General features: G+C 39.2%; 1 long non-coding RNA gene across 1 annotated transcript in view; it reads left to right on the top strand.

Moving 5' to 3' along the window:
- The first annotated feature begins 218 nt into the window (after window positions 1-218).
- The window catches only part of LOC106513367 (uncharacterized), a 14317-nt gene continuing 7506 nt past the window's right edge, over window positions 219-7029 (top strand). Inside the window, exon 1 of the long non-coding RNA XR_001309776.1 lies at window positions 219-294. This is a non-coding gene — a long non-coding RNA (uncharacterized LOC106513367). The remainder of the gene's footprint in view (window positions 295-7029) is intronic.

Below are 7029 nucleotides of genomic sequence, written 5' to 3'. Positions count from 1 at the left end.
GCAGTCGTTGTACGTCTCGTCTTTGAGCGAGCCACGTCCAAGCCTGCAACTTTGAAAGCTCTGAGCGAGGAGAAAAGAAAACTTCCTCACGTTTGACTCCCAACTATGTTTCCAGATGTGCCAGGGGTCAGGGGTCATAAGATAAAAGTGCCAGGATGTGGCATACCCCACAACTAAAAAAACTGGTTGCTGTGTGTGCATTCCACGCAGGAGGGGGGCGACGAGAGGAGTGCCTCGTGTTTTTTTTTTTTTCCTCTTTCCACCGCTCCCAGTGAGAGGCCTCATTTTGTGGCGGTGAGTTATGACGCCGCAAGTTTTGTGCTCGCCACTTTGGCCRTGTTTACCAGTGGCACCGAGGCAAAATGTGAGCTATGTCAAACATAGCGGGTGGAAAACAAATGAGGAAGCTGTTTACTGTCATGGCTTAGACTTGTCTTGTACCACCATGGCCGCAACTTCCTGTAAGTTTTTGAAACATTTCCTGTGTTTTTCATTTTTAAAACAAGTAGATCAWATCTTTCAGAGTGGGGTTCTGGAGAAACCTTAGGAGCAAACAATAGCTTACCATTTGAATGCTTTCAATTTGAAAAAAAAAAATGTGTTCATCTGACTGAACATACAAGCTAACAGCCTGAATGAAGCCAAAACCAGAGTAGACTGCTGCCATTTCAAACTTAAAATCATAAACTTTTATAGCAGTTCTTGCAAACACTTTATCATAAACTTACATAACTCACAGTTTTGAATAGTCAACTAATACAATTATTAAATATACCCTTATTTTTCAGCCAAAAGCACCAAAAGCTGCATAGGAAGTACTACAGCTAACTATGCTGCTGCTATTTGCTTTAGCAAATGCCTACATAACCATATATATAAATAACTGACAATAATCTTAGGGTTTATAAACTAGAGCATTAAACACTACGAACATTTGTAATTAGGCTTATTTAAAGATGGCAGCAATGGTCTTGGTCTTGAACTTGATGTTGGCTCGTAAATCAAATCAAAAGTAAACTTTATGTSTTTTAGYTGAGGTCACAGCTGTCCAGAGGTRTATAAAGTACTTGCAATAAAAAATAACTACAGAAAAATAAAATTACCTCAACAGAAAATGACCTTGGTACAAACTAATTTCACTAATAACAAAAATACTTAAGTGGGAGTTTGGTGGGACCAGCTGACATAACTTGGTTAAATAAATTCAACACTTYTTTTCTCAGAGTGCATAAAATATACAGTTGTAATGTGTAACTAAGTGTTAAATTTTAAAGTAAGGAAGAAAAAGTATAATTTTTATGAATTGAATGTAACAAAATAAAAGTAAAGGATTTCAAAAATAGTTAATCACAGATCCTCAAAAATATGTAAGCACTTTAACAAAATAACAGTACTTCATGTATATACCTCTGCAACTGTTTAATTACCTTTCCACCAAACCTCACTTTAAAAAAATCTGAACTCAAAGAACACATGTTGTGGATTTAATAAAAAAAAAAGAAAAATGTCAATCARTTCCACTCAACTGAACTGAGTAACAGTAACACATTTACTTTTCACTTACTGGCTCATTTTATGGTACAACTTAAGTGATGGCCTTACTTTAAGTAAATGCAAAGTAAATGAGTTATCTTTACTTACTTCAATTGAGTGAAACCAGTCGACATAATTTTTAAAATTAAATCCTTTATATGTGTTTTTAGCTGTAAAGCATGTTGGATAGAGAGGACAATCTGAGTTATAGTTCTGACTGAGGCCCAGTCCTCTGCTGAGCAGCAATAAAGACATCACAAGTTCTACATCCAGGTCTGTTACATTGATTCATGTATGTCTGCCAGGAAATTGGGGCTAATTTCACAAAAAAAGCTAATACGATTATTTCAAGTGTGTCAGAGGCTTAATAAGTGTGAAAATTGGCCTGTCATATAAGTCCTGAGAGTGGTTGTAAATTGAGTGATTACAGTGGCAAAGCCTTGGCCTCTCTTATTGTTTCTTTACATACTGTAATCTGCTAAATGAAAACCAGACCGGACAACTTCATTAGAATTCTTGAAAGAAGGAAAAAAAAAGTGGGTAATATTAATATGACAGAGACAACTTTATTGTGGAATTATGGGAATAATGAGCTTTAGAGGATGTGCAAAGATTACATGTCCCCTGAGATGACTTCATTTGTTATTGAGCTCTGAGTATTGGCTTCGAAATTTTGTTTTGTTACCCCTTAGCCTCTGGTTGAACCGTCCCTCTCGAAATGGGACCAAAAATGGCTTGAATTGTTAGAAGAAAATAATAAAAAAACAGATGTTAAACATTATAAGAAAAAAAGATGCAGGTTGTTAAAGACATTTTTAAAGAGCTTGACTCTKGTGTAGAAGATGGGATGTTGTGTTTGCAGCTGGATAAGTTTGGGTCTGGTTTTGAAGATGGATTCATCCTGAAGAGAGCTCACAGGGCCACTAGATGGAGTTAGATCCTACAGAAGAGCTCTGGGACCTTGGCTGAAACCAGACGGTAACAGAACAAGTGGAACAGAAGACTCAGAGCTCTTTTATCTGCTTCCGTCTCAGAAAGTTCGAGAGAAGCTTCTTTCGCAGAGAACACAGCTCCATCTTTGACTGGACCAGTCTCAGCATCCACCGAGCAAAAAACATTCATCCAAAAAGACACACATTGCTCAGGAGGAGMAGAAAACTTTTATTAAAATAAAAATGATTATCACCTCGAGTACAATCTCAGGATTTCAAACTCTCATAGAGTGAGCTCGTTACCTGCACTGCTGTTGGGACTGACAATACGAGTGCAGGTGTTCGAATAGTCCAGGAACAGCAGCATTTTATGTCATTCTTACACCCTCCAAAGTTGCAAATACATCGTTTTACATGAATGAGAAAGTATAAAAAAAGACCTAAACTTGGCTTTAGAATCTCTATAGGTTTCGTTATTATTTTTTAAAGTTAGTTTTTAAATGGGGATCATTTAAAGAGAAGAAAAGATTCAGTGCATAGTGACATGCATTTTATGGCCCTTGTAAAGAAGAGTTTATCAGTCTCTAATGGAGAAATACAATATAGGGAGAAGTGCATTTTATTTTTCTCCCCTTTCTCTGCTTTAAGAGAAGCATTTGATCTCTAATGGTCATTAAAAGCAGAACAAAATATTGCAACCAACATATCACCACCCCTCTTTCTACACAGAAACAACCATTTGCTCCACAACAAAAACAAACTACATAAAATATATATATTTTTAGAGTGATTCACTTTAGGCTTATTATTAAAAATGCAAATTAATTTAAACACTCGTTGCATCTGGGAGTCCATATGTGACTGTTGTGCCCACAGACTAGTATTTGGTGTGTCGACGCAGTGAACTATAAGACTGAGAGAAAACAAATTTAGGTGCTAGTCCCGCAGGAATGAATGTGAACTCTGTCAACAGATGTTTAATGCTGTGAAAAGAAGCACAAAAAAAGTCACGTCTCTGATCTCTCATGTGAATTGCACCATTTAGAATAGAGCAGTTGTGACAGATAATTGAATCCAACGAGGAGCGCTTGTGTCATGGTAAATAATGCACCGTTCCTGGGCTGCTATAAATATTCATAGCTGATGGTGATGAAGTGGCATTAAACAAATACATCTATAGGTTTGTTTTTAAATGAGTTACTGCAGTGATATGTATAAAAAAGCTACATTTGTAACACTTCTGATGCTGTTTGGCAGCTGATACGTTCAAAAAGAGTTCCATGAATTAACCATTGTTGTCGGATGATCTCATTTAGGTCCTCCTTTGAGCTCCAGCTTCTAATTGTCTTTATATACTGAAATATTAAAAGCCTAATATGTCATCTGCCCTGGCTGTCATTTGTCATTGTAGCCACAGAGTGTCCTGTGGGCCTTTTAAGGAGTCCCTCCAAATTACCTTTTATTAGATTTCCAGCATTTGTTCCGGTTTTACGCCCGTCCTTCCATTTCATTTCCAGAGTTGATCCATAAGCAGCTGCTGATGTGGAGTTTTTCCCCTCTATTCATGCCCTCTTTTTTTTTTTTTACCAAACTTTGCCATTTCTGCCCAGCTCTGAAAGCTGAGCAGATTAAGAAGTTGCCTTTGGAATGCTAAATTCATTCCCCATGTAACGTGTCCATTGTTTCATTTAAAGTTCACCCTGATTCTCCTTAGATGGAAGTCACGCTAATTCTGATTCCCTTTCGGAAAAGCTATTTAGTCTTACAACGTATGATGGATCTGATTAGTCATTCAGGCCAGCCTCTGCTTTTATGCTTACATTAACTAACACAAAGAGCCCCCCTACAGGTTAAAGTTTAAATGTGGATTAGCAGATAAAGCAACTCCTGATTAGGTTACTGCGGGGCTTAGGAAGGAGGGGGGCAAAAATGGATTCTCCTTGCACATTATTTCACAAACATCTTCACTTCTTCCATTCTTCTCCACTCACATTGACACCCAGCATGGATATCAATTTTGGCGCAAAAAAAAGGGAGGGGGAAAAATCTTTGAACAATTATGCAAATGCATGTAAGGCAATGCACAATACAGTATGGAAATGGCTGGGAGAGGAAAATGGACTCATTAAGGACAGATGGTATGAGTGCTGAAAGCCATTTATTATAGATGCAGGAAGACGTTTCAGACAATGTCAAAACCTGAGAGACATCAGATATGGTTCTCGCACCAAGCACTATTTGTTGTGGTGATGTAGTTCTTGATTATTTCAGTGTGTTGATGATTATAAATGAGCAACAAAGCACAACGAGGCAGCGGCTTCTCCCAGTGTGTTGGATCGCACTCAAACACGCATTAAAGCGACGAAAGTTTTACAGTGTTCCATCATTTCGCCCAAACTCCTCTGATTGTTGTTAGATTACACTTATATCCTCGATCACATCGGGATCTTTAAGGAAACGTTGATCAAAGCAGTTACGTTAAGTAAGGAGGATCGTTGTCGCCAAAGTGGGGGAGAAAGAAAAACTTACAAAATTACATGCATGGCTTCAGCACTCATAGACGAACCGTTTTAATGCGACTTCATACACAGATCGAACTGAATATAAAGGAGAATCTAAACGCTTACAGGAGATTAGCTCCCATAGATTGGAACGTGCTTGGAAATGACAATGAACACGAGACACGGAAGTGAACAGTGGGGGTCATCGCAATTAAGAAAAATCTTTCCCTCCCTTTTTTTTGTTGTGCGTAAGGATGAGATGCTTTGTTATCACCAAGGCCAGTGTTAGACCCTAGGTGGGAGAAAATTGTTTGCGGCGATGATAAAGCTTCACAATCCATTGCAGATGGCACTATAAACACAGCACCGTGGCTGCAGGATTCACTCAGATGAGCTGCAGCAGCAGCCTGGCTGAGGGAGGGCGTGTGTGTGTGTTAGTGTGTGTGTAGGGGTGGGGGGTTCTTGGTGGAGAAACGTGGGCTTCAGTGCTGTTTGTTTTGTCTTTGGCCCTCTGTGGGCTTCCTCACCACCACYGTCTGGGCCCTTTGATGCCACTGAGGTTATTGTTGACTATTCTCTGCTGTCGGCCTCGATATTTGTCCAAGCTTCACGTGGGACGCGAGAAAGAAAAAGGGGAGGCAAAAGCAGCCACTTATTTCTACACTAATTTTCCTTTGTGATGGATGTTTTCCTTATTGTGTCACTTTGTGTTTGTGAGAAATGCTCCTTGGGGCAGAAAAAAATACCATCTTCCAAACTCAACCTGCAGTTGTCAGAAAAAAAAAGCCGATTCAAAAGGTGTAAACTGCACAAGAAAATTAGAAGCATTTTTTATTGTTGGAAACTCAACTTAAGAAACTTCAAACCTCTGTGAAGTTRCTTTGATTATAAATCAGGTAGCTGTTTTAATCTTTGTTGTATATCATTTTAGTTGAGATAATATCTTTAAGAATACTATTCATTATGCATGTGATCCATTTGCACAAAGAAAAATGAGATTTAATGTTCTTCATCTAAACTTTTTTTTCGAATTCATGAATAAAACATTTAAAAAAAAAAAAAAGGAAAGCTGCGTTACTTAAAAGAACACTTTTCCACCACGTTTATGCAGAATCCAATGCAAAGCCTCGTATTTAAACATTTTTGAAACCGCGGTCACRTCAAATCAAAACAAACCTCGTAAAGTCGCAGAGCAAACAGATGARGAGTATCAAAGGCGTTAACATTCAAGGCTTCTCTCTTTGTTGCACTCGGGGCCGCCTTTTGTGCGCCCCTTCTGACCATTGTGACAGGACACAGAGACTTCTAAAGGCCAAAGTTTCTTATTAAATTATTTCTGGGTGAGATGCGACACAGGCTGAATGGAATCATTAAAGTTCACCAGTTCCAGGAATGCGTGCTGCCCGCGCGCCGCCGTCTGCTGCAAAGATGAAAAGCTGYGAGTTTTCATGCTCCTTCAAAACCTTTAACTCGCCGTGAAAAGATATGACATCGGGCCTCGCAACGAAAAAGGAGAGCGAAAAAAATAAAAAAAAACACACAAGGGGAGAAATGAACGATCCCATTGTGAGCGCTAAACATCAATCATATGCTCAATACTTTGAAAAAACAATGCATTTTTGTTTGCGTTTCAGAGGCGACAAACAACACTTGTGACTGGCTTTACGTTGTCTATTCCCATTACTCAAAAACCTGAAGCAAATCAGACTTAAACTGTGGCCCCGTTGCCAGGCAGCTGAGTTCTCTTGACATGGTGGTTAGTTTTTCTTTCACCGCTTGACAAGAGCGAAGTGAAAGGAGTTTTGAAAAACTTGCTTAAGGCGACTCCGGGGAAAAGGGATAATTGGAGTCTGTGGATTGTGTAGTGGCCCTTGTGTGGAAACTTCCCGAGCCGCAGACACAGAGAGTTGGAAGCAACAAAATTTTAACTCTTGTACACAAACTTGACCCCTGGTCTGCAGCGGGGTTTGTGCACACTTCATTTGCAAAGTGTTTGCCCTTGTGTGGCATGGCACACACACACACACACACACACACACACACACACACACACACACACACAC

Source organism: Austrofundulus limnaeus, unplaced genomic scaffold (assembly GCF_001266775.1).
Source record: "Austrofundulus limnaeus strain Quisiro unplaced genomic scaffold, Austrofundulus_limnaeus-1.0 Scaffold12, whole genome shotgun sequence".
Classification (NCBI taxonomy): domain Eukaryota; kingdom Metazoa; phylum Chordata; class Actinopteri; order Cyprinodontiformes; family Rivulidae; genus Austrofundulus; species Austrofundulus limnaeus.
Note: the sequence above shows the minus strand (reverse complement) of the source record. Positions and strands in the feature narration are given on the sequence as shown.